The sequence below is a fragment of the Octodon degus genome, unplaced genomic scaffold, assembly GCF_000260255.1.
Source record: "Octodon degus isolate 3935 unplaced genomic scaffold, OctDeg1.0 scaffold00314, whole genome shotgun sequence".
In the NCBI taxonomy this organism is placed as follows: Eukaryota; Metazoa; Chordata; class Mammalia; order Rodentia; family Octodontidae; genus Octodon; species Octodon degus.
This window is the reverse complement of record NW_004524890.1, coordinates 934,150-958,166: the sequence shown is the minus strand read 5'-3', so window position 1 is coordinate 958,166 and position 24,017 is coordinate 934,150. Positions and strand designations below refer to the sequence as shown.

Below are 24,017 nucleotides of genomic sequence, written 5' to 3'. Positions count from 1 at the left end.
GTCTGATCTACACAATGAGACCCTGTATACTCTGTACACCCTATCCTAAAAAAAAATACAACCCTTTGACAGAAACTAAAATAACCTATTATATAATTAGTTACGAATGCAGTCCTCAATTTTTTTGGTCCATACACATGTGTTGTTTAAAATATGTCTTCTTCGTAGCACCTAGGCCATGTCACTACTGTGCTTGACTGAGGACACAAATCTGTTGCAACCTGTAGTTTCCCTATAACTTCTCTGGCTTTCTTCTCCTGCTAAGCTTTGTTTCCTAGAAGTTTTTAAAACCTTCTGCCACTGCCATAGCTTCTGCTGCTGCTGGAACCACTATACCCACCTGATTTTATGGTTTGATGAGACACTAACCTCCCCCACCATAGGGTCCAAATCTTCTGCCTCCAGAGTTTCCTCCCTTTATGGGTCCAAAATTTGAAGACTGATTGTTGTAATTGCCAAATTCATTGTGGTTTCCACCACTTTCATAACTGCTTCTATCATTACCAAATCCTTTATAGCCATCCCCACTGCCATTATATCTACTTGCTCCATGGCTGCCACCAAGGTCACCTTGATCACTGAAGTTTCCTCCACAACCAAAACTGTCATTGCCACCAAAACCACCTCCATGACTGCCACCAAAATTTCGAAAACCACTTCAATATTTTTATCTAGATGAAGCACTAGCTATTACCTACTTTGACAGGGCTTTCCTCACTTCATGGTTGTGGCCGTTCATATTGTGGTATTTTTGAATGACAGTCTTATCCACAGAAACATGGTAATAAAAGGTTACAAAAATAAAGCTTTCTTCTTTCCATTGCCTCAGTGAGTCATGACTTCAGTCACTTTAATTTTTCCATATTGTTCAAAATAATCTTGCAGGTGATATCCTTCAGTATCTTCCTTAATGCCACCAGCAAAGATGTTCTTCCCAGCTAAGTGGGCACATGGTCTTTGAGAATTGTCTCTTGAGACAGCTCTCTTTTGATTCCACAACTTTTCCATCCATGTTGTGTGGCCTTGCATTCATGGCTGCATCCACTTCCTCCACAGTGGCATAAGTAACAAGCCCAAAGCCCCTAAAGCACTTGATTTCTGGATCTCTCACTACCACACAGTCTGTAAGTGTTCCTCATTACTCAAAATGGCTACTCAGGTTCTCATCAATAGTTTCAAAGCTCAGCCATCCAATGAAGAGCTTCCACAGCTGTTTGGGCTCCTTGGGAGACTCTGACTTAGACACGATGTTAGTCACAAGAGAGACTCACAATGCTTGCTTTGTGGTGCCCACCAGTTGAAAGGAATAAGCTACTAAATGTACTTCTTGATCTGATCTGTTGCATATTCTTTCAATGAAGTTTTTAATCTCTTGGATTTCTATTTGGATCTGTTTCTTGGATTACATTTCTTTCCTATATTGAGTAGAGAGTCTTTTTTTGTTTGTTTTGTTGAACCAGGGATTGAACTCACACCATTGTGTTTGCCAGGGAAGTCTTTCCTATATTGAGAATTAATGGTTTCTGTCATTTCCTGCGCTTCTCTATTTTTAAAAATTTGTATCTGCTTTAATGTCTTTCATTTTATGATCGTTTCATTTTGCACTTTAGAGATTATATTTTTCTATAGTTTCTTCCATTTGTCATTTCACACTGCTGTTACTATCATTCCCGAACGTTCCAGTGGTTGTCTTCTGATTTCCTTTATCTCATTGTGCTCTGGAATGTTCTGGTTGTGGTGGAGATCTGCAGTTTCATTTTGCATCTCCATCTTGTCATTTTCTATTTTCTACTTTTTATGTTTTTTTTTGTGTTGATGCTTGTAGACTTGTTATGTTTGATAGCTTTATCTCTAGTATTGAGGCATCTCTAGGAAATGTCTGTTCCTCATGGATGACTTCTAGATGTAGGCGGTTCTTGGTCTTTGTGTCTATCCAAGATCCTACCTTCCCATTATATTAAGCTTTTTTAAAAAATATATATAGGACAGGGTCTACAGGGTCTCACTATGTAGATTGGACTCAGTGATTCTCCTGTTTTCAGCCTCTGAAGCTGTGGTATGCAGGCACTTGCCACCGTGCCCAGTCTCAGTCTCTGACTTCAGTGCACCCCAGAGGTGGGGCCGGAAGGGCATGTCAGGGATCGAGCCAGCCCTGGCTGCTGTGCTCTGCCTAAGTAGGTACTTTAGTGTGTTGAGCTATCTGGCCGGCCCTCTTCCCAGTGTATTAAGGATGAGAAGTTACTGTCCATTTGGCTCAGGACACCATACTTTGGTACTGGATTATGGTCATGTGTGTGAATCCTTATAATTTCACTGTTGTCATTCAGGGGATAAAAACTGATTGTAACAGGTACAACAGCCTGCCTGAGGTACACAGTACTGAAGTACTGTGGTAACCAGTAGTAACCTGATACCATTAAACATAGGAGCAAATTCTTGTTATATAACAAAATCCAACATATACTAGGAACTTGTTTTTAATTTTTCCCATAGTGAAGTGATTTAACCCTGTTGTATGTTGTGGTAGGGTGTTGAGGGCTAGGGGGCAAGATAGAGAGATGTATGAGGTCAAATATAGTCGAAGCAAGACTGGAGGGCCAAAGATGACCACTGCAGTTTTGGGAAATGTAGGACACAGGAGGGAATGAATGGATGAGAAAGCAAATGAGTATTGAAGTGAACCAGAGAGAGAAGAGACAATATTTACTCACATGAAAGTACTATAAAATCAAGTGAGATAGTTGGGGCTGGAGAGATGGCTCAGTGGTCTAAAGCACCTACTTGGAACAAGCTTGGCAAAGCACAGGGACCGCGGTTCAATCCCCTAGCACCACATGCCAGCCAGCCCCGCCCCCAGGTGGGCTGAGCTGGCCACACACACACACACACACACACACACACACACACACTAAAGGAATAAATAAATAAATAAAAAAGTGAGATAGTTGAAAGAGACAAAGATGAGTAGAAAAAAATAGAAAGAAAGGTTAAGAAATCTAAATCTTGAAAGGAAGAGAAAGAAAATAAAAATAACCACAGTAAAACAAAACAAAACAAAACAAAACAAACAAAAAACCCCTACTGGACCACAAAAGGAAAACAAATCAGAGAAAATTTGGCCAGGGGAGATAGCTTAGTGATCTAAGCACCTGCCTGGCAAGCTCAAGGTGTCCTGAGTTCCATCCCCGGTACCACATGCTATGCCGGCCTGGAACCCTGGGTTCAGGGTTCTCCATGCCAGCCACTAAAACCAGGCATTGTGATGCATGCCTGTAATCCCAGTGCCGGGGAGGCTGAGACAGGAGGATCACTGTGAGTCCAAGCAGCATTGTGAGACCTTGTACCAAATAAGTAAATAAATGATTAAAATTTTTTTTTAAATGAATGTGTTTGGTGCCTTTGTCAGTAATAAGGTGGCTGATTATGTCTGGAGTTGTTTCTGCATCTTCTAATCTGTTCCATTGATCTTTGGTCTGTTCCATTGATCTGTTTTCTTGCCAGTATCATGATTTTTGTTTTTTTAAATCACAGTGTTACAGTGTAATTTTAAGTCAGGAATTATAATGCCCTTTGCCTTGTCTTTGTTTGCCCAGAATTTCCTTGCTATTCTAGGTCTCTTCTGCTTCCAAATGACTTTTAGGATTGTTTTCTAATTCTGTGCCACGAAATTGGAATTTTGATCAGAATATCATGAAATCTGCATCGCAGTTTTGGAAATATGGCCATTTCCATTATATTGCTATGCCTACCAAAAAGCAAAGGATATCTTTCTGTTTTCTGATATCCACTTCAATCTCCTTTTTCAAAGTATAGGTATTTTATATCCTTTGTTAGATTGATTCCTAGGTATTTAATTTTTTTGGATGGTGAAAGATACTGTTTCACTAACTTCTCTCTCAGAGAGTTTGTTATTTGTGTAGAGGAAGTCTATAGATTTTATACTGTTAACTTTGTATCCAGCTGCGTTAGTGAATTTGCCTATTAAATCTAATGGTATGTTAATGGAGTTTTGGGGATCTTCTGTATAGTATATGATGTCATCTGCAAGCAATGATAACTATTGTTTCCTATCATTATTCCTTTTATTACTTTCTCTTATTTTATTACTCTGAGTAAAGTTTTCAGAACTACACTGAGTAAGAGTGGAGACAGTGGACATCCTTATCTTGTTTCTGATTTTACATTTTTATCCATCTATTATGATATTGGCTCTTTGTTGTAGATGGGGTTTATCATATTGAGATAAAGACCATCTATTCCAATTTTCTGTAAGGTTGTTTTTTTTTTTATCATGAATGAGTTTTGGACGTTTTCAAAAGCTTTTTTCTGGGGGCCAGGGAGATGGCTCAGTGGAATAAGCGCTTCTGTGGCAATCCCTGAGAAGCTTTTTTTGCATCTATTGAGACGACCATATGACTTTTGTTCTTGACTCTGTTAATATGGTATATTACATTTATTGATTTAAGTATGTTGAACCATCCCTGGATAAGTCCCACTTAGTTATGGTGTGTAATCTTGATGATTTACTGCATTCTGTTGCTACGTTTTTAATTAGCATGTTTGATTTTATTCATAGATACTGGTTTAAGATTTTTATGTATTTTTTCACATTTTTTTTAAGGGAAGGGTCTACAGAGTGTTCAGGTTCTCACTACTAGATCAGACTCGTAGTGATCTGCATGTTTGCAGCCTCTCAAGAACTGGGATTACAGGCTTGCACCGCCATGCCCAGTCTTAAATTGCTGCCTCAGTGGGCCCTAGGGTGGGGCCAGTACAGCAGGCCCAGGGATTGAGCCCCTGGCCCCTGTGCCTGCTTGCACGTGCTTTAATCGACTGAGCTATTTTTTTATTAACTATTGAAAATCAATAATTACATATCATATTAAAATTGTAGACAAATACTGAAATGTGAAAGGTATAAGATGTAGAAGAGTGGTTTTTTAGAGAAATATTTCTGAAATGAATACATCACATGAAATTAATAGATTGCACACTGTAAATTATTTACAAACTTAAATGAATATAACAATAAAAACTGTGCAAAATAAAAATGAAGAAGAAAGAATTTACAGATCAGCCATATAATAGTTCACTGTGTCAAAATCAAGAAACATATTCATATAATTAGAATTCTCAAAGTAGAAAGGCGTAGGCAATAAATAAAGATTCAAAATTTCAGAATTTAGTTGAGAATATAGCACCACATTTTCAAGAAAAATGAACCTTTTGCACAAGAAATTTGAATAAAATCATACCAAGATACACAAAAATGAAATTGTCCAAAACTAATTGTAAAGAAAAAAATCATCAAAGCATATACATAAAAATATTAGCTATGGAAGAACAAAATTAAATAGCATCTTATTCCACATTAGAAAAAAAAAAAAAAAAAAGACCAAAGATGTAAGAAACTGGACTAAATTAAAAGACAGAAAAACTCTGTCCTCTCTGAATTTTATATTTAGCAAACATACCTTTGAAAACTAAAAGTAAAAAATATTTCCAGTTATACAAACTCGAAATATTCTAATACCTCCAGATGTAGCATATAGGAAATAAGAAAGAACATAATTCAAAAGGCAAGAGAAGTTGCAGTATGCTTCTGGATGAACAATAAAGAGCTCTCAAAATGATAGTTATGCAGGACTATATAAAATATATTAGATGAAACCTTATTTAAAAGGTCATTAAAGACTTCTATGAAACAGTACAAATCTTATGTCGGGTTATGCACGTATTGTGTGTGTGTATAAAAGACAGGGAAGAAGTAATATAAAGTCAATGGAAAATGGAGATATACTTTTTAAAGTTTCTAATACTAAGAAAATATGATACCATGTATTTTAAATAAATTGTATGTCAAAGATATAGTGTAAATCTTAAAACAAAAATTAAGATCAAGCAATATTCAGAAAATTAAATACTAATTAATTAAAAATTAAATGTTTCAAAACAATTTAAGAAAAAGTTTTCATGATAGTAAAGAAGTACTAAGAATAAAACATAAGATAAATACTGGAATGGCTAATAAATAGCCAGCACTTCTAACAGTTTGGGAATAGGATAATGCACAAAGTTCTAGTGTGTTGTGGACATGGATAATGTCCATGACACTTACTGGTGGCCAGGTGTCACTTGTGGGACTGAGCTACAGCTATTTCTTTGAAATCCACCCTGTAGACTCAGGTGGAATCATGACCCATAGGGTGCAGGAGAAATCCGTTTATGGAGTGTGCTGGTGGAAATGTTTTGCTGCTGTACACAAAAGAGTAACTGACAGACTACTTTTGTGTACCTCTTATTCTCCTGTGTTTGTTTGCCCTATTTGGTGGGTTCTTTCCATTCTTACTCATGGAGTTGTGATCATTTTGTTCCCTCTCTAGAACATCATTTAGTAGTCTGTGTAGGCTTGGCTTTGTCATCATGAAATTCTTTAGTTGTTCTTTGTCATGGAAGTATTTCACTTCTGCTTTATACTTGAAAGAGAATTTTGCAGGATAGATTAGTCTGGGTTGGAATTTGTTTTCTTGCAAGAGTTGAAGTACTTTGCTCCATGCTTTTCTTGACTTGATGGTTTGTGAAGAAAAATCTGCCGTTATTCTGATGGGTTTTCCTTTAAATGTGATCTGTTTCTTTTCTCTAGCAGCTTTTCATATACTGTTCCTGTGCTGAATTTCTGGGATCTTGATTATTATATGTCTGGGTGTGTTTTTAATTGGGTTGATGTTATTTGGAGTTCTGTATGCTTCAGCTACTGAATGCCAGATTGGTTCCCCATATTTGGGAAGTTTTCTGCCAGTATAAAGGATTTAGCCCCTGGCCTCTATGCCTACTTGCAGGTGCTTTAATCCACTGAGCTATTTTGCTGGCCCCTATATATCTTTTTTGTTTAGCTTTGGTAATTTATATGTATCTAGGCTCTGTCCATTTTTTCTGCATTTTCCATCTTATTAGAATATTGAGTTTTCAAAGTAGGTATAGATGATTATCTTCTGGATTTCTCCTGATTGTGGTTTTTTTAAAAAATTCATTTTAATGAGAAAAGAAGATAAAATAGCAATGAAACTGTTTTAAAACATGTTAGTAGGACAGTTGATTCCCACTCTTTTTTTCCTTTCTAGTGTTCATTTGATTACCTTGACTAGTTTGTTGTTCCTTTTGGGGGTTCTGGGAGCTGTATATCTTGTTACCTCTTTCTAGTATGTTCTTTAAAACATTTTGTAGTGTTGGTTCAGTGATAATAGATTTCCTTAGATGTTTTTGGTCCTCAGAGTATCTCCTCCATCAATTTTGAAAGATAGATTTTTGAGGAGCATCAACTAGGGTTGATGATTGTTTTCCTTTAGAAATTGAAATACTTCATTCCAAGCTGTTGTTTACTTGATGGCTTTTGCTGGGATCTCAGCTGTGATTTGGATGGGCTTTATATGTTATTTATACCAGCTTTTAAGATTCTATTCTTAAATTTCTGGAATCTTACGTATAACATGCCTTGTTGTAAGTTATTTTTTCATCATGGCTTGTTGGAGTTCTGTATGCCTCACTTGTCTGTATCTCAGATTCTGTTTTCTCTAAAAGGGAAGCTTTCCCCCTCGATGTCTGTAAACACTTTTTTTTCATATCACTTGTCTTAATTCATTCTTTTTCATTCACTGTAATCAATCTGAAGTTGTTGATTTCTCATCGTTCCTTGTTATTTTTAAGGTATTTTTCCTTTCATGATTGCTAATCAGAAGCCTGTCTTGGACATCTGAGATCTGGCCTCACATGGGAATTTTATTCTTATGGATATCTGCTTGAATCTGTCTTATGGATTCCATTTCTTTCCTATACTGAGCATTTATGGTTTCTATAATTTTCTCAAGCTCCTCTCCCCCCCTTTTTTGCAAAAAGTTTGGTGTGTAAACAGAAGCTCCTCCTCCTCTCCCTCCCCCCTCTTTTTTTTGCAAAAAATTTGGTGTGTAAACAGGAACATTTGGCAATGTTTTGGCAAAATTTTGTTTTTATTTGCAAATTCTGCATTAGGAAATGATCAGGAATGCAGCCATCTTTTCTGCAGGAACACAGACATGCCCATTTTTTTCAGAATCACAGAATTAATTATGTTCATGAATTAAGGTACCATTATATATAATAATTAACAAGGTCTTCTAAGAGAAGTAAATGAATCTGATGCTGGAATAATAAAAGAGAGATATAGGAAAGGGGGGAAATCATTAAAATGATTTATGAACATGTACCCAGTTTCCTACAAGGAATGTAATCTTTCTATACTGCAAACATATACCAATAAAAGTTTAAAAGTTGCCTTCCCCCAAAAACAACAATTTTCCTAAGTCCAACTTATTTAGTAGTGTAGCATTGACTTTAAGAAAAAGAAATACTTTGTTGTAAAGTGTTAATAGTTGACCTACTTGTCCTGTTAGAGTTTATTCATATGTGGCTTAATACTAATAGTTCTAAGATGCTAAAAATCTTGCTTGATTCACTACAATAGATAACCTGCTATTATTTTACTGCTAGTTCTTTATCTAAAATAAGTACTTAAAATGTTTCTTTAAATTACTTAGTTTTTGTAGAATATTCTTGCAGGCTTCAAAAAAAAAAAAGATTTTTGGACTTTTCTCTCCCTAAGTTTGTCATGTATTCTTTTTAGGTGTACAGTGCTTATCTGTATATCTGACATAGTATGGGACGTAACTATGACATAATGATAAGAGTGCTAAAAGGACTCGTAACCTATATGAGTAGTGCCATAATTTATTAATATAAAAATATCTTTGAAGTAAATTAATTATATGTGTTAACAAGATAACTTTTGTGTGAAGCATTTCTAATTAGTGACAGCTTGTTCTAAGAAAAATGTTTTAAAAAATTGTAACAGATGGACCAGCCAAATAGCTCAGAGGATTAAAGCAACTGCAAGCAGGCACAGGGGCTGGGGGTTTGATCCCTGGGTCAGCCCCACCCCTGAGGCGCTCTGAGACTGCAGTTGAGACTGGGCGTGGTGGTGCACGCCTGTAATCCCAGCACTTGGGAGGCTGTAAACAGGAGAATCACTATGAGTCTGGTCTAGTTCTGAGACCCTTAAGACCCTGTAGACCCTTTCCTAAAAAATACAGAAAAAAAATTTTAACAGACAATATCAAAATTTTTTTTTCTTTTTTCTTTTTTTTACAGTACCAGGGTTTGAACTCAGGACCTTACACTTTCCAGGCAGGCGTTTATTCTATTGAGCTATTTTCCAGCCCTTCAAAATCTGTTTAAAAGAGATAAAACACAAGAAAACAGGAACAATCCAAATTTGGCATAATAAAGCTTAGGATAGTGATCTATTCTTGGTGTTTTTTTGGTAACAAAACTATAAAAGGAGGTTTTGAATTTGTCAAAATTTTTTTAGTGCTTTCTATTGTCCTGTTAAGATTAAATGTTGAAAAAATTATTTCTTGCATTCTATTTGGAAGTCTTTTGCTGAGGTCTTTTTTGAGACCTTCTCTGGTTTTCGTATGACAGTAATGCTATGTTTTAGGAATGAGATGGGCCATATTATTTCCCTTCTTACTTTCATGGGACAGTTTCAAGAATACTATATTGATTTTAAGTCTGACGTTCTGGTGACTTACTGTAGGGAATCATTTGGCTCCTTTGACTTTTCTTCATTTGCAAGTTTTCTTCTAATCTATGATTTGTTGTCTGGTCAGTGTTTTTATATCTTCTTGGTTCAAATTGGTAATTCATATGTATATGGATTTATGCATTTCTTCTATATTCTCCAGCTTATTAGAATATGTTTTCAAAGTAGTTTCTATCCTGTGGATTTCAACAGTGTCATGATTTTGTCTTTTTAATATCTATTTACATTGATGTTGGTCTTTTCTGCCCTTTTTATAAGTTTGAGTTAGGGTTTATCAATATTAATTTGTGAAGTATGAACTCTTACCTTTAAGTTTCTTAATTTCTACTTAGATTATCATTTTTTCCTGCTAGTTTCAAATTTGGAGTGTTCCTATTTTTGTATGATCTTGAGATGAATCATTTGATTATTTTTTTAATTTTTAAATTTTTTTTGATTGATTGATTTGGTACACCTTCTTGCTACACAGTTTGGACTCATAGTGAACTGCCTGTCTCAGCCTGTCCAGGGCTGGGATTACAGGCGTGTGCCACCACGCCCAGTTTCTGGTCTTGCATAACTTGAGGTACCAGGAATCAAACTCAAGTCCTTGAGCTTGCCAGCCAGACACTTAAACCCGAGGTATCTCCCTAGCCATCATTTGGTTATTTACTTGGGTTAAAGCTATTGATTTGATGTTTGTGTTCACAGATAAAAACTTTCCTCTTACCATTGCTTTCATTGTGTTCCATAATTTTGGTATGGTATGCTTAGAGTATTATTTTATTCTAAGAACCTTTTTATTTCATTCCTGAACTTTTCTATAATTCACTGATTATTCAAGAATGTAAAAAAAATGTACTATTCAGTCTATTTGTTTGCATAGTTTCTCTGATTTCTTTAGCTGTTGACTTCTAGTTTCATTGCATTATGATCTGATACTGTGTAGAAAATTACTTCTTTTGTATTTAATTAAGCATGCTTTAATTTAAGCAGGCTTAAGATATAGTTTCTTTTTCAAGGAATAAGAATAGGAAATAAAGTTAAATTATTATTTGTGGATGACATACTATTATGCATAGAAAACTCCCAAAACTTTTAGGTTTAATAACCAAACTCATTAGCATAACTGAATTCAAATTCAGTATGCAAAATTGAATGTCATTCCTGCATACAAATAACAAACTCACTTGGAAAGAAACTAAGCAAAGAACACCTTTTAAAATATCACCCAGAAAGGCAAAATCCCTAGGAATCAATCTACCAAAGGAAGTATAAGATCTTTATGAAAATAGAGATGGAAGAAGATACCAGAAAATAGAAAGCTATCCCTCATTCTTGTGTAGGAAGAACCAATATAGTGAAAATGCCCTACTTCCAAAATTATTCATATTTCATGCAATCCTGATGAAAATTCCAATAGCATATTTCACAAAATTAGAGAAAACAATTCTAAATGTTATTTGGATCCAGAAGAGACTTAGAACAGCAAAATAATTCTGGGTAACAAAGGCAAGACAGGGGCATCACAATCCCTGACTTAAAATTTTACTATAATGCTACTGTGATTAAAAACAACCAACCAGGGTTGGGGAGGATAGCTCAGTAGAATAAGTGCTTGCATGGCAACCACAAGTGCCTGAGTTTAATCCCCAGTTCCACCAAAAAAAAAAAGTCTCAAAAATAACCAACCAAACAAACATCATGGTACTGGCAAAAAGACCCAATGATCAATAGAATGGATTAAAAGTTACACAAACAGCTCCAGACATCATCAGCCACTTTATTGTTAACAAAGTTGCCAAACACATCTCCTTAATAAATGGTGCTAGAAAAATGAGCTTTTCACATGTACAAGATTAAAACTTGACTCATACCTTTCACCATGCACTAAATTTGAAATGGATTAAAGATCTAAATATTTCAAACAGAAACACTAAATCTGCTAGAAGATAGAAAAGGTAGAAGTCTTGAAGACATTAGTGTAGACAAAGACTTTATGAGTCTTTTGAGAATGACAAGCATTCTCAAGTGCACAAGAAATATCAAGAAGAATAAACAACTGGGATCTCATCTTGTTACAAAACAGCACAGCAAGAGAAAACACGCACAGAATAAAGACAAAATCCCCGTATGGAAAATTTTTTGGTAGTTGTTCCTTAGACAAAGCATTAATATCTAAACTATAAAAAGAAAAAATCAGATTCCCCAAATTTAAATACCTAATCTGAAAATGGGCATGTAACAATATACAGCATTGTAGCAGGATAGTCCTGTGACATTTTTTTTCTTGTCTCTTGTTTTCATTTATTACCCCTTTTTTCTAAAAAACAAACATTTACCTGAGAGACTGTATGGCAGTAATTGGTATGTCATGACAAACAGTATGTATTTAGAAGATCAGAAAGACAGGCATTCCAAGCATGACCATACTAATACACATTGCTATCTTCAGTGCAGTTGCTTAGTTCCCAGGTATGAGATGAATACATACTTCTCAGAGGAAACAGTAGAAATGACAATTTAGTATATCAAAAAATGCTCGATATCACCAGTCATTCAAGAGATGCAATTTAGAACAATGTTGAGATTCCATCTCACTCTAGGAAGATTGAATGTTAGAATGACATTAACCAGTAACAAATGGTGGTGGGGATGTGGAGAGAAAGAAACCCTTCCTCATTGTTATTGAGAGTGTAGACTGACACAATAACCACAGAAATCAGTGTGGAGTTTCCTCAAAAACTAAAACAAGAAGTTCCACTTGACCCAGCTATTCCCCTTTTCGTATATTCCTGAAGGACTTAAAAACATCATACCGCAGTTATATATGTATATCCATGTTTGTAGTGGCACTGTTTTAATAGATCAATTTTGGAAACAACCCAAATGTCTATCATCCAGTGAATGGATAAAGAAGATTTTTTTTTCTTCAGAGTACTGCTCTGCCATAAAGGATAATCTTGATACATTTCTAGGTAAAGGGATGAATATTGAGACCATACTCTTAAGTGAAATAAATTGGACACAATTATTATTGCACATGGTTTCTCTGGAGTGAGAACCCAAAAGTGAAAATAAGGACCAAAATGTATAATGGATATTGGGAAATGGGAAGAAAATACTCAAATGAGAATAGAAACAAGAGAAGGAGTGTAAAGGAAAGAAGGAACAAGCACAAAAAGGATAGAAGGGGGGAAATGGAAAGAGAGCTTTTGTAAATAAGCAGGGGAAGAGGGACTAAAGGGAGGGCAGGAGAATGGGAAAAAGGAAGCAATGTATATGATATACAGGTACAAATTCCCTATGATGAATGTTATCATTATGTGTATCTTAAATGTACCAGTGAGGGGGCCGGGGAGATGGCTCAGTGGAATAAGCGCTTCCCTGGCAAGTGCAAGGTTCTGAGTTCAATCCCCGGTTCCGCCCCCCCCCCCAAAAAAATGTACCAGTGAAAAAGGATTAAGATTTCCATGTGCTGCTCAGAAATATGTATATTCTGTTTTTGTTGGATGAAACACTATAGATATATTGGAAGTCCATTTATTTAGTGGTGCAGTTTAATTCTGGTATTTCTTTATTATATTTTGTTGTTTGCTTGTCTATTTGTGAAGGTAGGGATCGGCTTGTATTAGTATCTGTCATTTTTTTGTCTAGTAGGGTTTTTTAATGAAGTTTGTTGTGCCAAATATATATTGTATTATTCCTTTCATCAGTAGTATGTACTGGTCTTGTTTGCTTTTTCTGGTAAATTTTAGCTTAAAGTGTGTTTTGTCTGAAAATAGGATAAATACTCCTGCTTGCTTTTGTTTCATTTGCATGGGGTATCATTTTGCATCTTTCCATTTTCACTATATGTGCATCTTTGTGGCTGTGGTCTGTCTCTTCCAGGGAACACATAACTCAATTTTTGTTTTTGATCCAAGCTGCCAAGTTGTATCTTTTGATTGGTGAATTGAGATCATCAACATTGAGCATCATTGTAGTAAGGTATTTACTGAATGTTGTCACTGCACTACTTTTCCAGTGTTGATTCTTCTTTTTCCTTTTGTTTAGCCATTCTTCATTTTAGATTTATATTTTACTCTAGGATCCTTAGTATTTTTTGATTCTCCATCACTTTCTTTCTTTTTTTTTTCTTTTCTTTTCTTTTTTTTTTTTTCAGAACCGGGGATTGAACTCAGGACCTTGTGCTTGCCAGGCAAGCACTTATTCTACTGAGCCATCTCCCCGGCTCCATCACTTTCTAGGGTTCCCTTAGCATTTTCTGCAATGTTAGTTTAGTGGTCATGAATTTCTTTAAGAGTTACTTGTCATGGAAAATCTTTTTCTGTGCTAATTTTGAGGGTTAATTTTTTGTGTTCGTGGCTTGCTCAGCCCACCCTGGGGGCAGGGCTGGCCTGACATGTGGTGCTGGGCGTCAAACTGTGGTCTCTGTGCTTTGCCTAAGCTTGCCTAAGAAGGTGCTTTAGACTGTTGAGGGCTAATTTTGAGAGATGTAGAATCCTAGGTTGATAACTGTCTCAGTTACTTTTCTGTTGTTGCTGGGACAAAATATTCAACACCTGAAATTAAGGAAGGTTTATTTAGCTCACAGTTAGTCAAGGTTTCAGTCCATGCTCGGCTGGCTCCAAAGCAGTGTGGCACATGCCTCAGAGCAGCTCTTCAGGGAGATGGCAAAAAGCAAAGGACAAAGGAGGGGCAGTAGCTGTGGCAGCCAGTTAGCCTCTTTCCCCTCCGTACATTGTAACATAGATAGTCTGCCCCAATGCAGGTGCAGCACCCACACTTACAATAATCAGTCACATACTCCAGAAGCTACCCCATGACTTCTGGCGGGGGAGGGGAGGGGGCAACTAGACACAAACCATTAATTGTTTTTTTTTTTTTTTTTGGTGTGTGTATTGTAGCAGGCCTTCAAAAGTTTGTTCCAAGGGGCCGGGAAGATAGCTCAGTAGAATAAGCACTTGACTGGCAAGTGCAGGGTCCTGAGTTCAATCCTTAGTACCCTAAAAAAATGTTTGTTCCATACTTCCCTGACCATTAAGATTTGTGCTGAGATACCCACTTTTATTTTAATGGGCTTTCTTTTATATATTACTTGCTTTTTTGTTTTAAAAGAGTTTTGATATTCTCACTTTGTCCAGAATTTTGACTGTGGTGAGTCCTCAGAAATTCTTTTGTGGTTGTAGTTATTTGGGATTGTGTTCATTTACCTGAACGCTGAATTCTTTCCCTATATTTGAAAATTTTTCTGCTATGATTTTGTTTTGAGGTATCTTGTAATGCTTCCTTAAGTCCTATAATTTTTACTTCGTTTATTTTGAGTCATCTACCAACTGTTGGACCCAGCTTCCATGATGTCTTATTCTTATGGTATCATTTAGTACTAGGGATAGACTACTGAGAGGAACACTGAATGTAGCAACCTAGCCACCACTGCTTTTTCCGTGAGGGAGTTAGAAACTGTCCCAAGATTGTTTCAACTTTGTATTCTAGGAGAGTTTTTATTTCTGTGCATCTCCATTGTACATCCAAAGTATCTGCTTAGTTATAAAATGGGACTTCAAAATGAATATATATAGTCTGATAGGCATGCTGATAGATGTCTGTAATCTCAGCATTTGGTAAGCTGAGGCAGAAAGATCACCTCGAGTTTGAGGCCAGCCTGGGCCACATAGCAAGATCTTGTCTAAAAAACAAAACAAAATCAAAATTAATATATTTTGAATTAAACATTTCCGACCAACCCAAGGCTGCAATTTTCATCCATATTTCTGCAATTCTATTGTTCCTATGGTTCCAGTCTTATATCTATGGGCATATTTTTTTCCCTTTCTATCATATCCTACTTTAAACCATTAGCATGTTTTTTCACTCATAAAAATATTACTAAAATCTGACTTCTTACCACCTCCACTATTATGTTGATCTTTTATTTTCATAATTGCAATGCCCTGCATGGTACATTTTGGTAATCTTACCACTTGGGAGAGGGAGGTAGTATTGCTACAAATTCTAGGTCAGCCTGAGCTACATAGTGAATTCAAGGCCAGTCTGAACTTCAGAGCAATATTTTCTCTCTCAAAAAAAGTGATAATAATAATTACAGTACCTTCCCAATTGTTCTTGCCTTTCCTCCTTTTTAGTATTTTTTCTCATAAAAAAATCAGAATGATCCTTTCAAACTGTTAACTATACAAAACCTCTCCTTGCCTAATTCACTCATAGTGAGTAGCCTAATACTCTTATTATGTATATTCCACAGGATCTAGACTCCCCGGCTGTTATGGTTTGTGTATAGATGTTCTCCCAGAAGCCTCATGCTGTTGTGAGGTGGGCTTCTATAATTTATGATTGACTCATGGTCCAATGCCAGGGTTATGGATTTGAGTACTACACTCGTCCTGGTGGCCTAAAAACTATATAAGGGAGGAAAAGAGGCTTGCTCTTGGCTGCCCATCCCTTTTGCTCTTGTTGCTTTTGCTGTTTTCTGCCACCTTGAATTGTTTCCCTCTGCCATTTGTGATGCTGCCTTGGAACTAGCTAAGAATAGACTGAAACCTCCATAAACTATGACCCTTTCCTTTCTTAATTCTGAGTGTCAGGTATTTTGTCTCAACAATGAGAGAAGAATAACCAAGACATGTGCCCAACTTTCTAACCTTATGTAGATTTTCTTTGACTTTCACCATTCTTTCAAATAATGGTTAAATCTTTCCACAGATTCATAATTTGAGGACAAGGAGATCCTTTGTAGTTCTTCAGTACAGATATTTGATTTACATTTGCCCCTGTAAGGCATTCTCCAGTTCTGTGAAATAATTGTGTATTTTAAAGATTATAAACTCCAACATGTATAGCTACCAAAACTTCCTTTCAGAATCATTCCTAATTTGGTTTTATTTAAGGGACTTACCTTTCAGGATACCAAATAGCTCTGACGGACCTTTCCTTTTTATTTCCAATATTCATTCTCCTTCCATTAAAAAAAAAATAGTTGCTGTGTCCAAGTGCTTGTAGCAAGGTAATGGGCTAAGATAAGTGCCTCATCGATTTACTGACAAGTTCATATAGACCTTTGATCAATCAGCTGGGGGCAGATATTACAATACACATGTGAACTGTAAATCTTCTTTTAATTGGATTCCTCTTGATATAGTTCTTACCAGCAATATTACTGATGTAAGCTCTTCCTAATTTTTGTTGGTCTTTTGTGTATCTTTGGGGTCCTGATACTTTCTTATCTTTTTGGTCTATTTAACAACCTGGGTGTTGTGTGAGTTTATAGTTGTGCTTTGGATGAGGTGTTTCTTTTTTTTAAATTTTATTTATTTGTGTGTGTGTGTGTGTGTGTGTGGCCAGCTCAGCCCATCAGGGGGCGGGGCTGGCTGGCATGTGGTGCTGGGGGATTGAACCGCGGTCCCTGTGCTTTGCTAAGCTTGTTCTAAGTAGGTGCTTTAGACCACTGAGCCATCTCACCAGCCCTGGATGAGGTGTTTCTTAGTATAAATTTTTTCATTCAGAATTTTGGTTTCAGCAAAAACTGAGCATAGACAAGTTGTGACTTTATAGGTCAAGGATTTTATACAAATTAAAAAGCTATGCGTCACTATCTATCTGAATATCACATACCTTAGACATAAAATGGAACTGCTATTTTCCAACAACCATGGGTATTCTAAAATTTAAATCCCTATAGAATGTTAAAAAACATTAGTCTTTTAGTTTGTAAAATGAAGTTTAGGCCATTAGCCTCTCTTGCATTGGAAACTTATTTTAAAATGTATAAAAAATAAAAATAAAATATGCACAGATAAAACATCAATGGCATGATACTCTACATAGAACACCCCAAAAACTCCACTAAGAGACTTGTAGATGTAATACCCAAGTTCAGTAGCGTAGCAGGATACAAAGTCAATGCTCAAAATTTAATCACCTTTCTATACACAAACAACGAATGCACTGAGAAATTATGGAAACCATACCTTTCATAATAGCATCCAAAAAATGAAATACTTAGGAATCAATCTCACAAAAGAAGTAGAATATTATACTACTCTGAAAAAGTGATCAAAAAGGGTTTCAGAAAATGGAAAGATATTCCTTGCTCCTAGAGAGGAAGAACCAACACTGTAAAAATGGCTATACTCCCAACATTGTTATACAGATTCGGTGAAATCCCAATTAAAATACCATTAGTATACCTCACAGATCTAGGGAAAACACTCCTAAAATTCACCTGGAGCCAAAAGAGACCTAGAATATCAAAAGCAATCCTGGGCACGAAAGGCAAGACAGGAGTCATCCCAATTCCTGATTTGAAATTATACTATAACACTGCTGTGATAAAATCAGCATAGGACTGGTAGAAAAAAAGAAAACAGACCTGAGGATCAATGGAATAGATTAGAAAATGCAGACACAACTACAAACATACTCAGCCACCATATCTTTGACAAAGAGGCCAAACGTTCACTGGAAGAAAGACAGCCTCTTTAATAAATAGTGCTGGCAAAACTGGATTTCCACATATTGAAGGCTAAAATTAGACCTATGCCTATCACCATGCACAAAACTATACTCAAATTGGATCAAAGATTTAAATATTAAAACTGAAACACTAAATCTTCTGGAGGAAAAAGTAGGTAGAAGTTTTAAATATAGAGGGGTAGGTAGAGAGTTTATGAACAACAGAAAAAACTTCAGGAAATTCAAAGAATCAACAATTGTGATCCCATATTTTTGAAATGTTTATGTAGATCAAAAGAAATCACCACTAGAATAGAAACAGAACACATGAATTGGGAAAAATTATAGCCAACTGTCTCCCAGACAAAGGAATTCTATCTAGAACATGTAAAGAATTTTTAAAAATCAGGCCTTCAAAATTCAAAAAGCCAATCCAAAACTGGGCATCGGAGATGAATATACACTTCCCAAATGAAGAAATAAAAATGGCAAATATATGAAAAAATGTTCAACATCATTGGTCATTTAAGAGATGCAAATTAAAATAATGTTGAGATTCCATCATAAGCCAGAAAGAGTGGCTGCCATCAAGAAGTGAACCAATAACAAATGCTGGAGGGTCTGTAGGGAAAAATGAACCCTTCTCCACTGTTGTTGGGAGTGCATACCGGTATAACCACTGTGGAAATCAGTGTAGAGACTCCTCAAAAAGCTAAGATTGGAGGTCTCATTTAAACCAGCTATTCCCTTACTAGCATTTTAAAAAAACCCTGAAAACATCATCCATGGTGATTTATATTGACCCATGTTTATAGCAGTGAAATTCTTTGTAGCTAAATCTTGGAAACAACCCAAATGCCCATCAACTGAGGAATGGATAAAAAAGATGTAGTTTTTTACACAGCTATGAATAGATAACCTTGAGGCTTTTGTAGGTAAATGGATGGAACTAGTACTGGTTGGTGAAATAAGTCAGGCCTGCATGTGAAAACATTGTATTGTCTCACTAGTGGGAGAACCTGTAAGAGTAAAATCTGAAAGGTACTATTATGAAAAGGAAAGAATCTGTTCAATGGTAAGGAAAAACTAGGTTGAAGAAAAGGATGAAAGAAGGGGAAAAGATACATAGTTTGGATAGTTCTATTGCTTATTTCTGCTAGTCTTTTGAAAGGAACACTTGATGCTTAAAATTGTTTTTTATTTTTAATATCCTATAAAATTTTTAAACCAATTTTGCAGGTTTATATCTGGTAACCTAAACAACTAATTTGAAGAAAACTTTATGCAATACAACAATCATTGTTGAATTCTTATTACTTTGTTTAATGAAATTTCATATTGTTTCTAATGATTTTTTTTACCCTTTTATATTCTTTAAAAAAATAAAAAAACAGGTTAATGGATAACTATGTAATAATGTATATATAGTAAATGGTGTGTATGTGTTTTCACTGAAAAATTCACTGAGCTTTTTTGTATGTTGAGAAAGTTTATGTTTAAAACATCCCTAGTTTGTGGGCTTGGTACAATTACATGAAATAAAATGTGAGAGTTGCCTGGTATGTAATAATTGAGCAATAGTTGTCACTAAAATCACTGTAATATATGTTGCATAGCACCAATAATAGAATTAGGCAGTTTATGAATAGTTTCCTTTATTCCTTTTACTCTAGAGAAAAAGAATCTCTAGGGCATTGTCCATAGATTTGTCTTTTTGCCGCCTCTCAGCTATTGCTCTTATCTCATCCCTAGACGTTTTCTAAAATGTGGGGAGAGCTGACCCACCAATTGTGGGAAAGGAGGCATGGTGGACAATGTAAAGAAGAGCCATTAGGCAAATAATACAGTTCATCTATAGTGTAGATAAGGAGTCTGCCTTAGCTACTCTTTTGACTCATTTGTTGATTCTTCTGGTTCCTTCAATTTTTGCCTTTATCTCTTTAGATTCGGCCATCTTATTGGTAAAATAAGGATTAAAAAAATACATCCTGCTAAAAATTTGTTTAAAAATACGTACTACCTACAATTTTAAGTTGAATTTGGTTAATTAGTGTTTATGAAGTGCTTAGCATTTAATCCTCAATGAATTGCAGTTCTACCTTGATAAAAATAAGAACATTGTAAGGAAAGATATTTATTGAACTGTTTTTTACTCAAAAAGCTCATAGTGTTATATGGGCAAAAAGACGTGAAAACAAGTTCATAAGAGTTTCTGAAATGCTATGGGGATAATAATGGCCCATAGAAATCCAGGCTTTGTTTTGTCTCTCACTTTGGCCTTGTCCTCATTTGACAAGACTGTTCAGAGTTGCTTTGGGTTTATTGGATTTTGCTAGCAAAGTATAATTAGGAAAAGGGATTGGTTAACCTCTTTCATTTGGATTTGCAAGTGGAAGAAGAAGGGAAAGGAGAATTTCAATGTCCTCCCTTCTTTCCTCTTATCCTACTCAATCTATACTGATTTTTTTTTCTTCAATATGTAAGATGTTAGGCTAGTTTCTAATGAGATCATATGATTGCCTCATAACATAATCACTGTTCAAAGACTAAGTTAGTACCTTAGCAATACATATTTTTGTACACATATTCAGTAAAGTGGATTCTTTTTTTTTTTTGCGATACCGGGGATTGAACTCAGCCCCTTGCGCTTGTCAGGGTAGCGCTTATTCCACTGAACCATCTCCCAAGCCCCCATTGGATTCAATTTAGTAAGTGTTTGTATTCAAGAAACTTCAAAAGAATAATGGTATGTCCCAGTAAGATGGAGCAGTAGGCTTCCTGATGCATAAATATAGTCAGAGCATACTAAAAGAAACAAGGCATAGTTACTATGACAGTTGTCTGGAATTATATTTTGTAACCACTTATTAATGGGATTAGTAATGCTATTTTGTGTTGGTCTTTAAAATTGTGGGTTTTTAACTCCTCTGTCTTTTCTCATAGCTTATATTAAGTACTGTCATAATATTTCTAGGGGTCTCAAAAGCAGTGTGTGCTAATAGGTATAGAGTCCTTTTTGCAGTTGTCTTTCAAATTTAATAAAGTGTTTCATTTTTACTTTTATCTAAAATGGTTATGTTATACATTGAAATAAAGGGGACTTACCTTAAGACTATCACATTTGAGGGTTGAGAATTCTGGACAAAGTCTAATTCATTTTTCATACCATCAATGCAAGGTGAATATAGATAAGCTTATATAATACTTAGGTGTATACTCTGCCAGACTATGAGATATGTGTTCTTTCTACTTAACACATACTATTTTATACGTTTAAGCACATTTTTAAAGGGCTATATAATATCCCCTAGTTTGGGCATGTCATTATTTAATGGAGCAAGTAAAGGAGACAAACATAATTTTTTCTGTTTATAAGTGTATTCTATGCTATGAAGAATATTTTCTATTTTAGTTTTTGTTCTGTGTATGTGTATGTTACTAGAGATTTAATCCAAATAATTCCCGCTAAGCGACAACCCCAGCTCTTTTATTTTTTATTTTGAGAAAGGTTCTAGCTAAGCCCCTAAATTGCCTGTGCTAGGCTTAAACATGTAATTGTCCTGCTTCAACTTCTGAGAGTGCTAGGGTTATAGGCATATACCACCATACCTAATTTTTTTGTGTGTGTTTGGGGCGAGTGTTGGGAGGATCAAACTCATCGGTTCTGCCACTGAACTACATCCCTAGACATTTTTATTTTTGGATTTTAAGACATGGTCTCACTAAGTTGTTTAGGCTTGGTTCCAATTTGTCTTCCTCCTGCCTTAGCCTTCTGAATAGCTGGGGTTCTAGGCATGCTCCAACTTGCCTAGCATGAGAAACATTCTTGAGATTAAATCTTTGTGTGCATTCTTGATTATTTCTTTAAGATAAATTTCTACAATTGGGGCATTGCTAAAAAAATGTAAGACTTGCATCCTGTTGCCATCATATCAGTGATTTATGAAAGCACCTATTTTCCTATACACTTAGTAATTGCTATACTTTAACGGTATTAATTATAAAGTATATATAATAACATTGGGGAAATAACTTAATTGTATTTCTCTAACATGCTTTGATTTTATGTTATAATATTCCAGCCTTTTGTCATATGTGTATATTGATATAATTACCCATGAAGTTGTTATTTTCTTTTTTAATTCATTGTTAAGTATTTCCTATTTTTCCTTGGCCTTCATGATTCCAACTTTTAATAGCTACATGATAGCACAGTAAATACTTATGAACAATCTCCCTATTCCTGGACAAGTAACTACTTACCAGTTTGTGTTAATATAGTAGTTGAATAAAAATAAAGGCTGGGTATGGTGGTGCACACCTGTAATGCCAGCATTTGGGAGGCTAAAAACAAGAGGAGTCCAGTCTGTGTAGTGAGACCCTGTAGGCCCTGTATTAAATACATTAACAAAAGATAACTACCAATTTATTGAATGTTTACTATGAAACAAGATTTATGCTAAATTTTTTTACATGATACTTTTTGGGGATTGATGTCTAGGATGGTAATCCTCAGTGGTAATGTGAGGTCACAAACTTTTTTATAGCACATCCTTCTCAAGTTACTCTTCCTTATTTTCCTACCTTCATACAATTATTGGGAGGCTAATCTATGCCTAAGAGGCACTAAGAATACAAAATTGATCAGATGGAGTCCTTAGAGTTAGGCATTAAATGTACATGATAAAGAGATATGATGAAAGGCATGATTGGTTGATAGTTCTGTCTGTCCATTCATCTGTTCACTTATGTATACATCTATCCATCCTCATATTATTTTTTCCTCTGAAGCATGAGAAAAAGGTAGTTACAACAACATGACATTTTCCCTTAAATATTTCAGTATAAGAACATCAGCTAGGTATATAAGTCACTTGCCTATCATAGGCAAGGCCCTGCATTCAATCTTAGTGGGTGTGTGCAAATGCACACATGTGTACACACATGGGGCATTTTCTTAACCATAATACTGTGGCCAAATTTAGAAAATTATACAGATATAATGCTATTATTTAATCTATTGTCCACATTAAAATATTACCACTTCAGAGCCAGGAATATAGCTCAGCAGCACAGCACCTTGTGCCTTGCAAGCACAAGGTTCTGAGTTCAATTCCTGAGTACAAAAAAAGTAACTATTTGTTCAAAGAATGTCCTTTATAACAGCTTCTCTCCAACATTGCCTTCTTTGATGTCTCTTTTGGTTCTTTTAGTTTGGAATAGTTCTTCAGTCATCCTTTATCTTTCATAACATTGATATTTTTAAAGTGGAAGGCCTGTTATTTTGTGGAATATCCTTCAATTTGAATTTGTCTGTTTTCCTCTTTTTAATATTCAAGTTATATATTTTTATTGGAATACCACAGTGCATGTATTATTGGTTTGTCCCAAGTTCTTCCACAGAAAAGTTAACCATTTTTGCCTTTGTAATTGAAAAGTATTCTGTAGAGAGACAGTGTTAAACTACCTATCCTTCATCCAACTTGTGCTCTGTAGCTTAGCATCCCTTTATGCTTTTCTAAGTCTTTCATTACTCCTTATACTTACAGTGTTTTTTTACTATAAAAGGTTTCCCTTTCCTACTTCCTTACTTGTTTGTGTCAGCATACATTTATGGATTCTTGTTTATCAAATGGACTTACATTTTGTTGTTATTATTATTTAATTTGACACTGAAATCTTCCCAGATTTGGGTAGTGCGAACTCCTTCACATTGGCTTCTATGTGTTTTTGATGTGTCACATAATTACTTGAGCATTGTTTTCTTTTAGCAGAGTAATACTCATCTTATACTTACCTTGTCCAATTGGTAAAGTCAGCCATTTCTCCAAGTAACCCTCATCACTTTAACAACCAGATCTTTAGTGTAGAAGGCAAGAAACGAAGTAATATATATGTTTTTTTCTGAGTCCCCAAGACAATTTTTCTA

The 24,017-nt window shown here is 35.4% G+C and overlaps 1 protein-coding gene across 1 annotated transcript in view; it reads left to right on the top strand.

The window, feature by feature from the left end:
- Wnk3 (WNK lysine deficient protein kinase 3) overlaps positions 1–24,017 on the top strand; it is a 266,752-nt gene that overhangs the window by 173,790 nt on the left and 68,945 nt on the right. The gene's annotated exons all lie outside the window — the stretch shown is intronic.